This window comes from Scyliorhinus canicula, chromosome 5, assembly GCF_902713615.1.
Source record: "Scyliorhinus canicula chromosome 5, sScyCan1.1, whole genome shotgun sequence".
Lineage (NCBI taxonomy): Eukaryota > Metazoa > Chordata > Chondrichthyes > Carcharhiniformes > Scyliorhinidae > Scyliorhinus > Scyliorhinus canicula.
Genome location: NC_052150.1, coordinates 142,084,454 through 142,102,961, shown reverse-complemented (window position 1 = coordinate 142,102,961; position 18,508 = coordinate 142,084,454).

Here is an 18,508-nt window from a genome sequence, read left to right as displayed (position 1 = left end):
TGTATGATGACCAGTGTGAGCCTGAGACTAAACGAGATATAAGAGCCACCGAGGTATGTATCTCTGGGCTGGTGAAGGGTGCAGGCAAACGCAGTTAGAGCTCTCCAGGTGTGAAGCAGTCCTTGGGTTTCTCTGAGGTCTCCTGCAGCCTGGGGCTGAGTTCTGGTGTGAGGGCCGGCCTCAGCAGCTTCCTGCTGGCACCTAAACTGGAGACTGGATGGAATGAGTGACTGCCGAGGCTGGTTCAAACATTGCACTCATCAATCACCTAGATTTTCCAAGGTTCTCCAAGGAATTATGCATGCTTCCTCACTGGATGATTGAAGGAGGCCGACTTCACCATGGGCAGAGGTATGGTCATGGTCCTCTCCTGTCAGCTCTGCAGCCTGCTCTCCAAATTGTTTGAGGAGCCTGAGCTTAGGCGTTCCCCTCTTGATTCTTTCCTCTCCCTCATTTTGTGTGGTGTCTTCTCTTGCATAAAGACAGATAGATGGATTGTGAGCACAATAATGAAAGAAGAGGTCACATGCTGCTAATTCTGTGGCTGATAACTGACCTCATGACTCCCCAAAACCATGGGACAATTGAGGAGTGAGATGGAATAGTCTCCAGTTACCTGGAGGGTGCAGCTCTGAGAACACTCAGAAAGCTGGACAGCAAGTAGGAGAAAGCAGCCTGCTTGATCGACGCTCCATCCAACGTCCTCTACATTTTGGGCGGGATTTTCTGCGCAATAACCGCGTGTTTTCCAACGGTAGAGGAGTCAAGCCAGCGGGATCTTCTGGTCCGCTGTTGTCAAAGGGATTTGCCATTGAATGACCCTTCATTGCCGGGAAACCCAAGGCGGGGGTGCGCTGTCGATGGACCTGAATATCCCGCTGGCGTGAACTGCTGGTAAATTCCACCCCATCCCTCCAACACCAATACTGGTTTTGCCAGTGGTGCCCATGTCCATGAGACAAATACAACTGAGAGGTAAGGTGGTTTGAAACGGTTGAAGGTTCATTTACCATAGCAGCACAGGCTAAATCGGTGACCTTTTTCTTGCACTGTAGAATGGTCCTCCTCTACACCCACCAGGCACTGGCTGCCCTGGCTACCTCTTCCCTGGCCACAGTAGTCAGCAGGGATGGCCTCCTGTGGCCATCCCAGGGAATAGTACATCCCGCTGTTCTTGACCTACCTTCAGGATATGCTCCAGGGATGTTGAAGCAGGGAACTGTGGCTTGCCGCCTTCCCCTGCTTATCCTTTCCTTTTTCTCATTAGTGAAGAGCTCTCTGGATGCATTCGGACATGATGGTGGGATATCTGACTTCCTGCCTGCTCAGTCATGAGAGTCATGAGAGTCGATACAATCATGAGAGTCGACACGGAATGTGCACATACATAACTAATGAGGCGGGGAGTATACAATTGCATTTAAAAGCCTACACCACTCCCCAGTGGGAATATCTCCAACTTTCTCAACCTGGTGGGAGAGGAGGATTCCACCCCCGGTCTCCGTGATCTTTAGCACTGGTTTGAACACAGTGTTTTAGTCCCATTGGCTGTGTTCCAAATCAAATTTATCATTTTTGCGAGTACATAATCAAAGACCTCTCCCACCCGGCTTACTCACTCTTCCAACTTCTTCCATCGGGCAAGAGATACAGAAGTTTGAGAACACGCATGAACAGACTCAAAAAACAGCTTCTTCCCTACTGTTACCAGACCCCTAAATGACCCTCTTATGGACTGACCTGATTAACACTACACCCTGTATGCTTCACCCGATGCCGGTGCTTATGTAGTTACATTGTATATCTTGTGTTGCCCTATTATGTATTTTCTTTTATTCCCTTTTCTTCCCATGTACTTAATGATCTGTTGAGCTGGTTGCAGAAATAAACAAATCCAATCCAAACTTCTGATGGTTATTTTAAATCGTGTTACTTGTACTTGGACTGGGACTAGCAATCCTCAAAAATGTTTTGTTTTTGTGATAAAGTGTTGGCTTTAATAATAAAAATGCATGTGTGAAGTTCTGGTTGCTACATTATAGGAAGGATGTGATTGCAATAGAAAGGGTGCAGAGCAGATCCACCAGGATGTTTTCTGGGCAGGAGCGATTCAGATATTAGAAGAGGCTGGACAGGCTAGGGTTGTTTTCCTTAGAGCGGAGAAGGCTGAGAGGGGACCTGATTTTCAGATATAAAAAATTATGAAGGACATAGATCAGACAGATTAGAAGAAACCTTTCTCCTTCGTAGAGGGGTCAATAATCAAGGGGCGTAGATTTAAGGTAAGGGGCAAGATTTTTAGAGGGGATCTGAGGAAAAATCTTTCCATCCAGAGTGGTTTGAATTTGGAACTCACTGCCTGAAAGGATCGTAGAGGCGGGAACCCTTGTGGTGATATGCATCACTGTATATTTACAAGGGGTTAATATAAATACACTACAACTAAGTAAACACTAGAAGGAGCACCAGAGATGTCATGACATGCAGACATACAGCTAATGAACACATAGAATAGGACACGACCAATGAGCAGTCAAGACACCCAGAGGTGGCATTACTACAAGGGGGCATTACAAAACCCATCTATAAAAGGACAGAGCACACATGCTCTGTCTCTTTCCACAGACAGACACTTAGAGAGTAGGACAGGGGCCGATCAGAAGCATCACACCCACCATGTGGCTTAGAGCAGACGGGTTAGTTAGACTGAGTTACCATAGCAAGATTAGCAGGAGAGTCGAACTGTGCTAATAGTTCAATAAATCACATTGAACCATCTGGAGTATCTTTTGGTCAAAGTTGCAGCCTGTGTTATCCCAGAGTACATAACACATCAACCCTCACATTTAAGAAGCATTTTGATGAGCAGTTGAAACACCATAGCCCACAAGGCTACGGACCAAGTGCTGGAAAACAGGATTAGAATTCCTAGGTACGTGATGGCTGGTGCAGACACAGTGGCCGAAGAGCATCTTTCTGTGCTATAAAATTCGATAAGTTACCATCCTTAACTATACTGAGGAATATTTTTGAAAGCAAAAATTGCATTTAAAAAAATTATGTTCTATACACTGCCTGATTGCATTGATTCCTGGCAGATGTTATGTTCGATAATATGGTAATGAGTTGAGCATAACCTTGAGGGGGAAAAAATTCTTCTCAAAATTAGTGTCACTTTGGGTGCAATTTGCACTCAGATCATTGATTGCCTTCAAAGTGGACACTCCAAGCTGATTCAAACCTCCCAAGAGCCAGCAAATCATCAGACAAACCAGTAGATTCAGTACAAGGAATCCTGGAACACTATATGTTGCAAGTAAAGTCTATTAATAAGAACAGAGGTTATCAGAGCTTCTGTGCAGTGACGATGCTGTGTTCGAGAGAGGGCGGTACATTGGAGGCAGAGCGAAACATGTTTAGTTACAATTCTCTGGCTCTATCACCACGCTCTCTCATGTTGTTGGGTAGGCTTGATGGACCAGCTGGTATTTTCCTCCGTGCCAGTTTGTATATTCAGTAGAGGTAGATAAATATGTCTACCTGTCAGTTTTGAAGTTGGTTTGAATGGAGAAGAATGAACATAGAAATAGAGGTAAAAAGGGGTGATTCCTAATTTGCCAACCAGATTAATAGAAGTTGACAAGACAAATTTACACTTACAGTGGCAAACCAACATGGGAATCTCTTGTCACCTGGAACGGATGGTTTGATTTGTCTGTGATACATGCACAATGAGCTGAAAGCAGCTCTAGCATTTAAAATAGCGCTATTCAACCACAGCTGATTTTCTAACCACAAGCCCAGATTTCAGAGACGGACAGTTGATAGATGTGATCAGGGCAAGCTTTGATACAATTAAAACTAATCTGGAGGGCTGGAGGTTTAGTCTTTCCTTGAATAAGTAGCAAATTATTTTACTTTCATAAATCTCCCCCTTCCACAATTGGTAGGCATTTGGAATTGTGAAGTGACACTGGATCTTGCCATTTGATATCTTTTAGAAAACCAACCATCCATTTCGCCTGAATTTGAAGTTGCCAAAGCTCCATTTCAAAGGTGGATTTCATTGCTGAAATGCATTTGAATTTGGCTGGGTGCCAATATGCAGATAGCATTTCTATTTTCTTAATTAATTTACTGCATTCTGTAGTCAACCACATAGTTTAGAATTTCGGGATTGACAATGTTTGAACACATAGTGAATGAGGTGCGGGGTCCATGCAGCTGAATGAAGAAGCCTGAGGTGCTTTTCTTGGGGAGCACGGTAGCACAGTGGTTAGCACAGTTGCTTCACAGTTCCAGGGTCCCAGGCTCGATTCACAGCTTGGGTCACTGTCTGTGCGGAGCCGGAACATTCTCCCTGTGTGTGCGTGGGTTTCCTCCGGGTGCTCCGGTTTCCTCCCACAGTCCAAAGATGTGCGGATTAGGTGGATTGGCCATGCCAAATTGTCCTTAGTGTCAAAAAAGGTTAGGTGGGGTTACTGGGTTATGCGGATGGGGGTGGGCTTAAATGGGGTGCATTTTCCAAGGGCCTGTGCAGACTCGATGGGCCAAATGGCCTCCTTCAGCACTGTAAATGCAATATAATTTTTCAGGCCTCATTTCCATGAAGTGGACAAACTGCTGTTTATGAGCAGCAGCTTCCCTACTGAAGCCAAGTAGAGGTCAAGATATTGTATCACGAGCAGCAGCCCTCAGTTAAATGAGAGAGGAGGGTAACTGGTGGGGAAGTAGGTATTTGGTCACGGAGGAGGTGGTGGCGTACTGGGGAACGGTGGCGTAGTGGTATTGTCACTGTACTAGTAATCCAGAAGCTCAGATAGTTCTCTGGGGACCTGGGTTCAAATCCCACCACGACAGATGATGAACTTTGAATTCAATAAAGAAAAATCTGGAACTAGAAACGAAAGTCCAATGATGGCCATGAAACCATTGTCGATTTTTGTAAAAACACATCTGGAAGGAAATCTGCCATCCTTATCTCGTGTGGCCTGCATGTGACTCAGATCCACAGCAATGTGTTTGACTCTTAAATTCCTCCTCATCTCCACCTTAAATGATCCGGGCCCTCATCTATCCTGCCACCTTCAGTGATTTATGCACATATACACCCTGGTCCCTCTGTTCCTATGTCCCCTTTAGGATGCACTCTATTTTATATTGTCTCTCCACGTTCTTTACCAAAATGAATCACTTCACACTCCTCTGTGTTAAATCTCAGGTGACATTTGTCTACCCATTCCACCAACCTTTTGAAGTTCTACACTATCTCTCTCACAGTTCACAATCCGTTTTGTACAATCTTCAAATTTAGAATTTCTGCTCTTTACACCAAGGTCTTGGTCATTGACATTCATCAGGAGGGGCAGGAGTCCTAATGCTGAACCCTGGGATACTCCACTATTAACCTTTCTCCAGTCTACAAAACATCCATGAAACTCTGTTTCCTGTCCCTTCTTAAATAAGAAGACCCAAACCGTTTATGTGTGTGGTTTCACCAAGGCCCAGTACAATTCCAACAAGACTTTTTTTTTTTTAATTTAGAGTACCCAAATCTTTTTTTTACAATTAAGGGGTAATTTAGTGTGGCCAATTCACCCACCCTGCACATCATTTTGGGTTGTGGGAGTGAGACCTACGCAGATATTGGGAGAATGTGCAAACTCCACACGGACAGGGTGCTGGGACGGGATTGAACCCGGGTCCTCGGTGCAGTGAGGCAGCAGCGCTAATCACTGCACCACTTATTAATAAAGAGTAACTTGGTACACGAGGTTTTGCAGCAGTAGGCTACCTTGGAGCAGCAGCTAAAGTTATCCCCCACTCAGTGCCCACTCAGTGTTCTTCAGCTGCCTCCCAAACAGCATTGTTGACCCTGATGCTGGTCCTTTGACCCCCTCACAGGAACAGGATTTCCCACCTCACATCAATGGCATCAAGAAGCCTGTTGTCATGTGAGAGTACCTTTAAGAAATGGATGTTTAAGCAATGTACCTTTAAGAAATGAGGCAGCTCATATTACTGAAGTGATGTCAGAGTGTGGGTGGAGCTGGGTTTTTAGCTCAGCCATTTTGCAGTGTTTAGTTTTAGTTTTGAGAGAGCAGCTGAAAAGTGTCTGGCTGGTTTGCTGAGAGCTGCACGAAGAAAAATAGCTTGGGTGTGTCTGTGTTTGCAGTGAGCTGGATCTGCTGTGATCTCTGCCATGAAAGACTATCTCTGAATCATTTGGGTGATTTAAACTCATAATAGTAATGTCTTTAACCTGATGTGTTTCTGTTTAAAGGTGTTAAGTCTTTTGGAGGTTTGAAGGAACATTTTGAGGGATTATTTAGTGTTGTATTATTTTCGGGGTTATCTTTGAAGTAAGGGGTGTTAAGGGATCCATTGTTTATTTAAAAAGGTTAAGTTGAATTCATGGAATAAACTTTGTTTTGTGTTTAAAAACCCCTGTGTCCATAATTGTAATACCACACCTGGAGACCAAGCCGTGTGCTTCAAAAGCAACAATACATTAAAGGGAGAGGTTGGTTGAACTCCATGATACATTTTGGGGTTCTGAAAACATCGTTCCCATAACACTGTCCAGGTCGGCATCGCCAAAGCGAGGAGAGGTCTGCACACTGCCATGTGTTGACTGGGAGAGAGTGGTGAGGGGTCCCAGCCCATTACGCCCAGCTCCTTGACTTTCATGACCCCTCCACCCCCCCCAGCCCATGTGACACGTCGTTCCAGATGTGTTCTGGACTGGCATATTTTCCAGCTGATGTCACGGAGAATCGGGTGTGGAGGAAGATTTTGGGATGCAAGTCAGTTTCTCACAGGCCTCAAGTGGGTTTCCCAAGCCATCATGTTGTACACTAGCAGGAAATTCACACTAGCATACAAGCAATTTTTGAGCTCCTGCATTTTGGGCAAGCGAATTGCAATTTGGCACCTGCCCATGCCCGTTCCGATCAAGGTGGGCAACACACATATTTGGTATACTCACCTTGTCTGAATGATTGTATTGTTAGTCTCAAGTTTGGCACAACACCTTGGATTAATGCGTGGTCAATTCCAACCTCTCATGGTCCGGAGTCACAACACAAGTGAAATTAGATTTAATTTTAAATACAAGGGGCAGGATTCTCTAAAAATGGGGCTATGCCCCCACGCCCGCGGGAAAACCGGCAGCAATGACTCCGGCATCAACGGCCCCTGAAAGTGAGGATTTCTCTCCATTCTAGGGGGCTAGGTTGCTGCTGGAGTGGTCCCCGCAGCTCCAGCCGGCAGCGAACGGCCCGTGCGAGTCCGTACATGCACGGAATGGCCGGGGTATTTCCATGGATGCGGACAATGGCCGGCGTATTTCCGCGCATGCGCGGGGTTCCCTTCTCCGCGCCGGCCCCTGGAGCCATACAGCGGCCCAGCACGGAGTAAAGTAGGCACCCATGGAACCAGCCCACCCGCTGATCGGTAAACCCCAATTGCGGGACAGGCCACCGTGGGGCCCCGCAGGGTCGGATCCCCCCTCCCTCAGGACGGCCCCCGCACACTTACCCTCCAGGTCCCACCGTGTGTGAGGTGAGTAATCCACGGTGGCGGGACTGGACCAAACACGTCGGCCGTTCGCCCATCGGGGCCCGGAGAATCGCCGGAGGCCACTGTCAACGGCCTCTGACCGTCGTGGTGGCAATCCCACCGGCGCCCAAAAGACTGCGCCGGAGAAGAGGAAGGCCGGCATCGGGGCGCGATTCTCATACCCCCCCCCCCCCCCCCCCCAGGGATTCTCCAACACGGTGTTGGGTCGGAGAATCCCAGCCCTGCTGTCCTTGGTTGAACCCAATAAACTGCAGTGACCAGGGGCGGGATTCTCCCACTCCCCCGCCAGGTCGGAGAATCGGCAGGGGGGGCGGCGTGAATCCTGCCCCCGCCGGCTGCCGAATTCTCCAGCGCAGGGAATTTGACGGTGGCGGTAATCGTGCCCGCCAGTCGGGGACCGTTGGCAGCGGCCCCCTCCCCCCCCCCCCCAGGGATTCTCCGGCCCACAATGGGCCGAGCGGCCACCCGTTTTCGGCCAGTTTCGCCAGCGTAAATTACAACAGGCACTTACCGGCGGGACCTGGCAACGTGGGCAGCCTCCGGGGTCCTTGGGGGGGGCAGGAGCGGGGGGATCTGGTCCCGGGGGGTGCCCCCACGGTGGCCTAGCCTCCGATCGGAGCCCACCGATCTGCGGGTGGGCCTGTGCCGTGGGGGGCACTCTATTCCTCCGCGTCGGCTGCTGTGGACCTCCGCGATGGCCAATGCGGAAATGAACCCCCTATGCATGCGCTGGGATGACACCAGCACATGCTGGTGGAGGCCCTTCGGCGTCATTTGGCGTGGCGCCAAGCCCCTTCCGCACCAGCTGGTGCGGCGTAAACCACTCCGGCACTTGTCTAGCCCCTGAAGGTGCAGATGATTCCTCACCTTCGTGGCGGCCCGATGCTGGAGTGCTTCATGCTACTCCTTCGCGCCGGAGTTGCCCGCCCCACCGATTTCCACAGAATCCCGCCCCAGGTTTGTAACTTTAAAAAAATATATTTTTATTCTCCTTTTTCACATTTTCTCCCGAATTTACACCCACCAACAACAAACTATAATCAACAACAAATATGTCAAACCCCATAACAATAACAACAATCCCATCCTCCCACCAACCCCCAAACATCACCCTGCATGTTAACGTAAACAAATGACAAAAAGGAATCAGGGATTACCACTAGTCATCTTTGATAAACAAAGTTAAATTTTGTTATGTACAGTATTATAATTAAACTGACAGAAAATGTAACTGACTATCTAATCCCCTTTCCTAATACCCTCACATTCCAGTTATCCTCACTCTCTCTACACACACACACAACAGAGGCAAACAACTCACAGGGCAAAGTGTGGTTGATATGTAAAGAAAATATGAATAAACTAAAAGGACCTTTGGTGCACGGGGGTGACTTTTGGTTAATGTGCGGGATTCTTCTTCTTGCCAGACGTATTTTCCGGCGCTGGCGCTTCCACCGGCAGCAGGATCCTCCGTCACGGTAACCAGCCAATGGGCTTCCCATTGTTTTGATTGATTGATTGATTTATTGTTACATGTACTGAAGTACAGTGAAAAGTATTTTTCTGGGGCCAAGGGACGCATAGTCGACAAAAAGAATAATCGACAGAGTACATTGACAAATGGTACATTGACAAATAGTGATTGGTTAAAGTGCGGAACAAGGGCCAAACAAAGCAAATACATGAGCAAGAGCAGCATAGGATGTTGTGAATAGTGTTCTTACAGGGAATAGATCAGTCTGAGGGAGAGTCGTTGAGGAGTCAAGTAGCTGTGGGGAAGAAGCTGTTCCTACGTTTGGATGTGCGGGTCTTCAGACTTCTGTACCTTCTGCCTGATGGAAGAGTCTGGAAGAAGGCAATGCCCTTGGTGGGAGGGGTCTCTATTAATGCTGTCTGCCTTCCTGAGGCAGCAGGAGGCATAGGCAGAATCAATGTGGGGGTGGCAAGCTTGTGTGATGCGTTGGGCTGAGTTCACCACACTCTGCAGTTTCTTGCGATCTTGGACCGAGCAGTTGCCATACCAGGCTGTGATGCAGCCGGATAGGATGCTCTCTATGGCACATCTGTCGAAGTTTGTGAGAGTTGATGCAGACATGCCAAATTTCCTTAGCTTCCATAGGAAGTCGAGACATTGTTGGGCTTTCTTGACTGTTGCATCAACGTGAGTGGACCAGGGCAGTCTGTTGGTGATGGTGATCCCCAGAAACTTAAAGCTATCGACCATCTCCACTTCAGAGCCATTGATGCAGACGGGGACGTGTGATGTTCTATGCTTCCTGAAGTCGATGATCAGTTCTTTGGTCTTTCCGACATTTCTTGAGAGGATGTTTTGGGTACACCATGCAACCAAGTGATCTATCTCCCTTCTGCAGCCTGATTTGTCATTGTTTGAGATATGACCCACCACAGTCGTATCATCCGCAAACTTATAGATCGAATTGCAGTTAACTCTTGCCACACGGCCGTGTGTGTATAGGGAGTGCAGTAGTGGACTGAGCACACATCCTTGCGGGGCTCCGGTATTGAGCACTATTGTGGAGGAGGTGCTGTATCTCCCCTGACAGATTGCGGTCTGTTGGTGAGGGAGTCAAGGATCCAGCTGCACAGGGAGGGGTCAAGTCCAAGATTGCAGAGTTTGGGTATCAGTCTTGTCGGGATAATGGTGTTGAAGGCAGAGCTGTAGTCTATGAACAGCAGTGTCACGTAGATGTCCTTGTTGTCAACGTGTCTGAGTGTTGATTGTAGGGCCAGAGAGATAGCATCTTCTGTCGATCGGTTGCCGCGGTAGGCGAACTGCAATGGATCGAGACCATCTGGGAGGTTGGTGTTGATCCATCTCATGACTAGCCGCTCGAAACATTTCATGATAACAGACGTCAGAGCCACTGGTCGGTAGTTGTTGAAGGATGCTATCTTGTTCTTCTTTGGTACTGGTATTATGGTGGTCTTCTTGAAGGAGAAGGGGATCTCGGAGCAGAGGTGTTGAAGATGACTGTGAATACACTCGCCAGCTGGTATGCACAGGCTCTGAGTGCTCACCCAGGGACTCGGTCGGGGACTATCGCTTTCCGCGGGTTCACTTTCAAGAAGGCAGCTCTTACCTCTGAGGCTGTAATAGTGGGCATGGGTATGTCCAGGGCTGTTGGGGCGGTGGCACTGATGTATGGGCTGACTGTTCAAAGAGGGCATAGCACTTGTTCAATTCATCGGGTAGGGATGCTCCAGCCCCAGATATTCCGTTTGGCCTTGCTTTGTAGCCTGTGATCTCATGTAAGCCATTCCATAGTCGTCTTGGGTTAGTGTCATTGGTCTGGGACTCAATTTCAATCCGGTAATGTTTTTTAGCGTCCCTGATGGCTTTCTATACATCGTACCTAGACTTCTTATACAGTCAGGGTCGTCAGACTTGAACGCCTCAGTCCGGAGCTTCAGCAGGAAGTGAACCCTTTGGTTGAGCCAGGGTTTCCGATTGGGCAACACCCGTTTTGTCTTCTTTGGTACACAGTCCTCGACACACTTACTGATGAAGTCTGTGACGGTGGTTGCGTATTCGTCCAGGTTAGCTGCTGCAGCTTTGAATATGGACCAGTCCACAGTCCAAGCAGTCACCGAGGATGTTCTCTGATGCCTCAGACCAGCACTGCATGGTTTTCTTGACTGGCTCAGCATGCTTGAGTTGCAGTTTGTAAGCCTAAAGTAGGAGTACTGACTTGTGGTTGGATTTGCCAAAGTGTGGTCGGGTAATGGAGCTGTAGGCACCTTTGATGTTCATGTAGCAGTGCTCCAGGGTGTTTGCATCTCTGGTGGGGCAGGAGATATGTTGATGGAGTTTGGGTAGAATCTTCCTGAGGTTGGCCTGGTTGAAGTCTCCAGCCACGATTGTCAGGGCTTCAGGGTGATTTGTTTCTTGGTTGTTGATGGTGGAGTGCAGTTTGTCAGGTGCTTTCTTCACTTCCGCCTGGGGTGGGATGTAGACTGCTGTGATGAATATACAGGTGAATTCCCGTAGGAGGTAGGAAGGGCGACATTTCATGGTCAGGTATTCTAGGTCTGAGGAGCAGTGGCAAGCGAGGGACACCACATTCGAGCACCAAGAGGTGCTGATGAGGAGGCAAACACCCCCAACTTTCAACTTGCCTGTGGCCATCGTGTGGTCTATCTGGTGGATCGAGAAATGAAAAATTGAAATGGAAATCACTTATTGTCACAAGGAGGCTTCAAATGAAGTTACTGTGAAAAGCCCCTAGTAGCCACATCCCAGCACCTGTTCGGGGAGGCTGGTACAGGAATTGAACCCGCGCTGCTGGCCTGCCTGGGTCTGCTTTAAAAGCCAGCTATTTAGCCCTGTGCTAAACCAGCCTTTGGGTTGGATGGCGCAGTCTGATGTGCGGAGTAAGCCATGCCTCGGTGAAGCAGAGCACACAGCAGTTCCTCACTTCATTCTGGGAAGTAAGGCTAGCGTTGAAGAGGTCCAGCTTGTTCTCAATCGCTTGAACATTTGCCAGGAGCTGATTTAGCATTGTGGGCTAAACAGCTGGCTTGTAATGCAGAACAATGCCAGCATTGTGGGCTCAATTCCCATATCAGCCTTCCCGAACAGGTGCCGGAATGTGGCAACTAGGGGCTTTTCACAGTAACTTCATTGAAGCCTACTCGTGACAATAAGCGATTATTATTATTATTATTATTATAGGAGTTGAAGTTAAAACTCACCACTATTCTTAGAATTCCCCCTATACCAAAAAAGGGTCGCTATTCTAAATGGTGAACAGGGATTCTCACTCCCTGACTCCGATGCAGGCTTCGGTGGGTGCTATTCAGGTCAAACTATATTTTCAAGTTATCCCCCGGTATAACCCATGCCTTCACCGAAGAATTTTACCTACTTACCCCTTAGTAGCATCGATGTCTTGGGTCCTGCATTGTTAAGTAAGTAAAGTAGGCTAATAACCACTGTTTCAGGTTAAAACTTTTAAGTTATTTTATTAATATAATTTTTTTTTAAAAAGCTGCAAACACTTTCTTTACAGAAAGGTAAAAAGGTCTTGCTTCTGGATCCTTCTGGTTGGTTGAAGGGACCTTCAGGCCCAACTTGACAATCAATCTTCTTTTTAAAATCTGGTCTTCTTTATGTGTATTCGCTGGTGAACTCGGTTGCTGTGTCCTATCCTTCCCATGTACCGAGCTGTGAGAGCTGGCTCTCCTGGCTGTCCCCTTTCTTCGGGTTTATATTCCCTTTCGAATAGTTATTAAGTTTTAACGACTTTATTGTAAATGAGCTTATTTCACTTTGATTGTTAAAAAGTATCTTTGATGTAAACATTTTAATACAACTAATTATTCATTTTGGGCATAACGTCACCTCTCAGATCTGATTACATTGTCCTTTGTGATGTTCAAAGTTCCTTTGTGTTATTCAAAAAATGCTTTGGTTTCAATAGGTTGTATTTTTAATACCTGTAATTTCAATAGTCTAATTTTCCAATTGTCCCCAGCTCATAACTTTGCCTTTGATTTTGACTTTAAATTATGTTTCTCATAGACAGGTTGTCTCCAATTTTCTTTAATTGACTTGATGTTAGTAGAATTTAACACTTAGAATTGACACCAAATTCGACTGAGCATCATCCATCCTTTCCAGCTGTTTACTGAGAGAGTTAATTTCAGTGAAGGTGTGAAACCTTTGCTTTTAACTGTGTGGTGAATGTAATATGATAATTCACACTATGTCTTTGTAAGCACAGTAGCGTTATCCGACCACTAGGGGGAGTAGCTCTGGGAATGCTCAGGGGATTGTACAGGGCTCCACCCTTGGCTCCGCCCACAACTCCTCCCCCTAGTGCTGCTGTATAAATACCCTTGTCCAGAGTCAGCCTGCAGTTCACTGAGAGTTCATCAACGGGTAACAGGCTGGCTCTGTAGTAAGTCGATTAAAGCCGATATTCATATCGGAAACACGTGTCTGGTGAATTGATGGTTCCATCAATTTAATCGACTTAAGAACAGCAAGATCGATCATGGAATCAGCCCTCAAGCCTGGACGCCTGGAACTCGACCCGCAGGATGCAGAGGCTAAAGAAATCTTCTCCCACTGGCTGCGGTGCTTCAAGGCCTACCTGGCAGAAGCGAGCACAGCCGAAACGACAGAGGAACAGAAGTTGAGTCTACTGCACGTGAGGGTGAGCCACAGAATCTCTACACAACTAAACCCGGCCGGTTCATATACTGCGGCGCTAGCAGTACTCGATAAAATATATGTGAGGCCCATTAACAAAGTTTACGCATGCCATGTGTTCACGACTCGCCGCCAGCGGCCTACAGAATCACTCACCGAATTTCTAAGGGAACTCAATAATTTGTCCAATGGCTGTAATTATCAAGCGGTTACCGCGGCTGAACACCGAGAACTTGCTGTACGCGATGTTTTTGTAGCAGGCCTCAGGTCTAATTATGTGCGCCAACGATTGCTGGAAAAGGAGGCCCAAGACTTAGAAACGACTGTGGAAGCTGCTACCACGATGGAGGTCTCCTTCCACAGCCTTAACTCGTTCCCCGTGGACCCCGCGACCCAATCATGGGCCCCCGACCAGCGACTCTCCCAGGCCTGTGCTACGCGGCCGCCCAGCAACCATGCTGCCCCAGCCAGCCACTATGCTGTTCCAGCCAGCCACTATGCTGCTCCAGCATGCCATTTCTGCGGCCAGAATCAGCACCCGCGGCAGCACTGCCCGGCCCGCAACGCGACCTGCAGCAGCTGCGGGCGGAAAGGCCATTACGAAAGAGTGTGCCTCGCAAAAAGGACCCCAGCTTCCAACTCCCCAGCGGCATGAAGTAATCGCTCCCCACACCCGCAGGCCCGCGGGCCCCGAAACGCTGCGGCCTATGCCCCGACTCCGCCCTCTCCAGCCACATGCGATCCATGGGGGCCGCCATCTTGGCAAACCTCCACCGCGCGGCCGGCCACATACGACTCATGGGGGCCGCCATCTTGGACGCCATCTTCCTCGCCGCCCGCCACGTGCGATCCACGGGCCCGACCTGCATCTCCGTGCTCGGACAACTCATCGGAAGAATACGATTATGAACTCAGGAGGCAGTCATCACGGGGCCACTCCAGCACAGCTGATCGAGCCGCTGACTACCCGCAATTCAGCGCAGTCACTCTGGACCAATCACGCCCAAAGCATCTGCGAAATTCGATGGCAGAGGTCCAAATCAACGGGTACAAAACGCCATGCCTCTTCGACTCCGGGAGCACTGAAAGCTTAATACATCCAGACCTGGTAAGACTCTGTTCGCTCCCCGTTTTCCCCGTGCAGCAAACTATCTCACTCGCTTCAGGCTCCCATTCGGTCTAGATCCAGGGGCGCACCGCCGCGACACTCACAATCCGAGGCGCTAGCTAATCAAAATTCAAACTCTACGTTTTGCCCGAACTCTGCGCGCCACTCTTATTAGGCCTAGACTTCCAATGTAACCTCAAGAGCCTCACCCTCAGCTTCGGCGGGCCCCTGCCCCCACTCACTATCTGCAGCCTCGCTACGCTGCGAATCCCTCCTCTCCTCTCTTCGCCAATCTCACAAAGGACTGTAAACCCGTAGCCACTCGTAGCAGGCGGTATAGCCTGCAGGATAGGGTATTTATCAGAACAGAGGTCCGATGGCTTCTCAGTGAGGGGATTATAGAGGCCAGCAATAGTCCCTGCAGAGCTCAGATGGTGGACGTTAAAACCGGGGAAATATTCCGCATGGTTGTCGACTATAGTCAGACCATAAATAGATTTACGCTCCTCGACGCGTATCCCCTCCCCAGGATTGCAGACATGGTAAACCAGATCGCCCACTATCGGCTCTCTTCCACGGTGGATCTGAAGTCTGCATACCACCAGCTCCCAATCCGCCTGGAGGACCGCCACTACATGGCATTCGAGGCCGATGGCCGCCTCTTCCATTTCCTCCGGGTCCCTTTCGGCGTCACTAATGGGGTCTCGGTGTTCCAACGAGCAATGGACCGAATGGTGGACCAGTACGGGCTGCGGGCCACGTTTCCGTACTTGGACAATGTCACCATCTGCGTCTATGACCAGCAGACCACGACGCCAACCTCCACCGTTTTCTCCAGACGGCAGAGAAACTGAATCTCACGTATAACAAGGAGAAATGCGTTTTCCGCACAACCAGACTAGCCATCCTCGGCTATGTCGTGGAAAACGGAGTCCTGGGCCCAGACCCGGACCGTATGCGCCCCCTCTTAGAACTCCCCCTCCCCCATTGCCCCAAGGCCCTCAAACAGTGCTTGGGTTTCTTTTCCTACTACGCCCAGTGGGTCCCTCAATATGCGGACAAAGCCAGCCCACTCTTTAGGGCCACACGATTTCCCCTGTCAGCCAAGGCACGCCAGGCCTTCGACGGCATCAAGGAGGACATCGCCAAAGCGGTCATGCGGGCGGTGGATGAATCCACTCCATTTCAGGTAGAGAGCGATGCCTCAGAGACAGCTCTTGCAGCCACTTTAAATCAGGCAGGGAGACCAGTCGCATTTTTCTCCCGTACCCTCTCTGCTTCAGAACTCCGACACTCCTCAGTCGAGAAAGAAGCACAAGCCATTGTGGAGGCTGTTCGTTACTGGAGGCACTACCTCGCAGGTAGGAGGTTCACCCTCATCACCAACCAAAGATCGGTTGCCTTTATGTTTGATAACTCGCAAAGGGGCAAAATAAAAAATGATAAAATTCTTCGGTGGAGGATCGAACTCTCCACCTATAGCTACAATATTAAGTATCGACTAGGGAAGCTCAACGAGCCTCCGGATGCCCTATCCCGCGGGACATGCGCCAGCGCGCAGATTGACCGGCTGAAAGTCATCCACAACGACCTCTGCCACCCGGGGGTCACCCGGCTTGCCCACTACATCAGGGCCCGAAACCTGCCTTTCTCCAACGAGGAGGTAAAAGCGGTCACCAGGGACTGCCCGATCTGTGCGGAGTGCAAACTGCACTTCTATCGACCAGACAGGGCACACCTGGTCAAGGCTTCTAGGCCCTTTGAACGCCTCGCGATTGATTTCAAAGGGCCACTCCCCTCAACTAACAAGTACGTTTACTTTTTAAACGTCGTAGATGAGTTCTCGCGTTTCCCATTCGCTATCCCGTGCCCCGACATGACCTCCCACACAGTCATTAGGGCCCTGCATAGCATCTTCACCCTGTTTGGTTTCCCCAGCTACGTACGGGCGACCGGGGTTCGTCCTTCATGAGCTGCGTCAGTACCTGCTCGACAAGTGCATTGCCTCGAGCAGGACTACCAGCTACAACCCCAGGGATAACGGGCAGGTGGAGAGGGAGAACGCGACAGTCTGGAAGACCGTCCTACTGACCCTCTGGTCTAGAAAGCTCCAAGTCTCCCAGTGGCAGGAAGTCCTCCCAGACGCGCTCCACGCTATTAGGTCCCTCTTATGCACACCGACCAATCAGACCCCTCATGAGATGCTCTTCATTTTTTCCAGGGGCACTACCACGGGGGTCTCACTTCCGGCATGGCTGAGGACACCGGGCCCCGTACTTCTGAGAAAACACGTCAGGGCACACAAAACCGACCCCCATGTTGAAAAGGTGCGCCTGCTCCACTCCAACCCCCAGTACGCATTCGTCTAGTTCCCTGACGGCCGTCAGGACACGGTATCCCTCCGGGATCTGGCACCCGCCGGATCCAGCGCCCCCTCTACCCCCACAGAAGGACCTCTCACCCTACACCCCATGCTGCTGCCCCCTCGCGCTCCCGAGCCCACGAGCTCGCTCCACCAGTTCCGCGCACCCGCGCCGGCCAGCCCCCAGCGCCCCCAGTCCCCGGTCAAACCAGGAGAGTATGAAGCTCGGATACAACCCTCCCTGGAGTCCGCCATCGTACCCCAGCACACAACACCCATCCAGCCACCGCAAGAGGCTGCAACCCCGGTGCTCCGCAGATCACAACGGACAATTTGACCACCGGACAGACTGATGTTGTAGGCCACCACCCCCGCCGGATTAGATTTTTTTGCAGGGGGTGAATGTGGTGAATGTAATATGATAATTCACACTATGTCTTTGTAAGCGCAGTAGCGTTATCCGACCACTAGGGGGAGTAGCTCTGGGAATGCTCAGGAGATTGTACAGGGCTCCACCCTTGGCTCTGCCCACGACTCGTCCCCCTAGTGCTGCTGTATAAATACCCTTGTCCAGAGTCAGCCTGCAGTTCACTGAGAGCTCATCAACGGGTAACAGGCTGGCTCTGTAGTAAGTCGATTAAAGTCTATATTCATATCGGAAACACGTGTCTGGTGAATTGATGGTTCCATCAAACTGTATGCTAAAATTTAACTTGGTTACGACTTGAAAGACCTGCCTGTTTTAAACATTCGTCACTTAATTCAATTGAAACTCTCATCCATGCTTTTCCAGATACTTCCTAAGATAGTTACTTTCAATGAAGGTGTGAGCCATTGCTTTAGCTTATTACATGAATCTTGTGTGTTTGCTAAGCCTGCTTGTGAGAAAGAATCTACATTTTATAATCCTGCTCTTTGCAGCTGCTATTAATCTTTTGTGGGATCTTTTCCTGTATCCTCTCATGTTTCTCTCAGAACAGATAGTGCCAGACTTCCATGTTTCAAATGACACATTTTTCTGTATTTTCAAGAACAGAGTATGCTGGGGAAAAGAGTTTTGAAGCCATGTAATTTAAGTCTCACCTTCAGACCGGCGTGTTTTCCCTGCTGCCTGGGTCAACAGCTGCTCTTGGATGGCAGGGCTGGCTTTGCGTAAGATAGGTGGTTGCAATCAGAGGGGTTGTGAATGATGGTGGTGGTGTCAGGCTCACTGTAGGGAGATGTACATGGACCGGTGTGGTCTTGTGGCCACTCTGACGCCGTTGCGAAATCCACGGGCGTG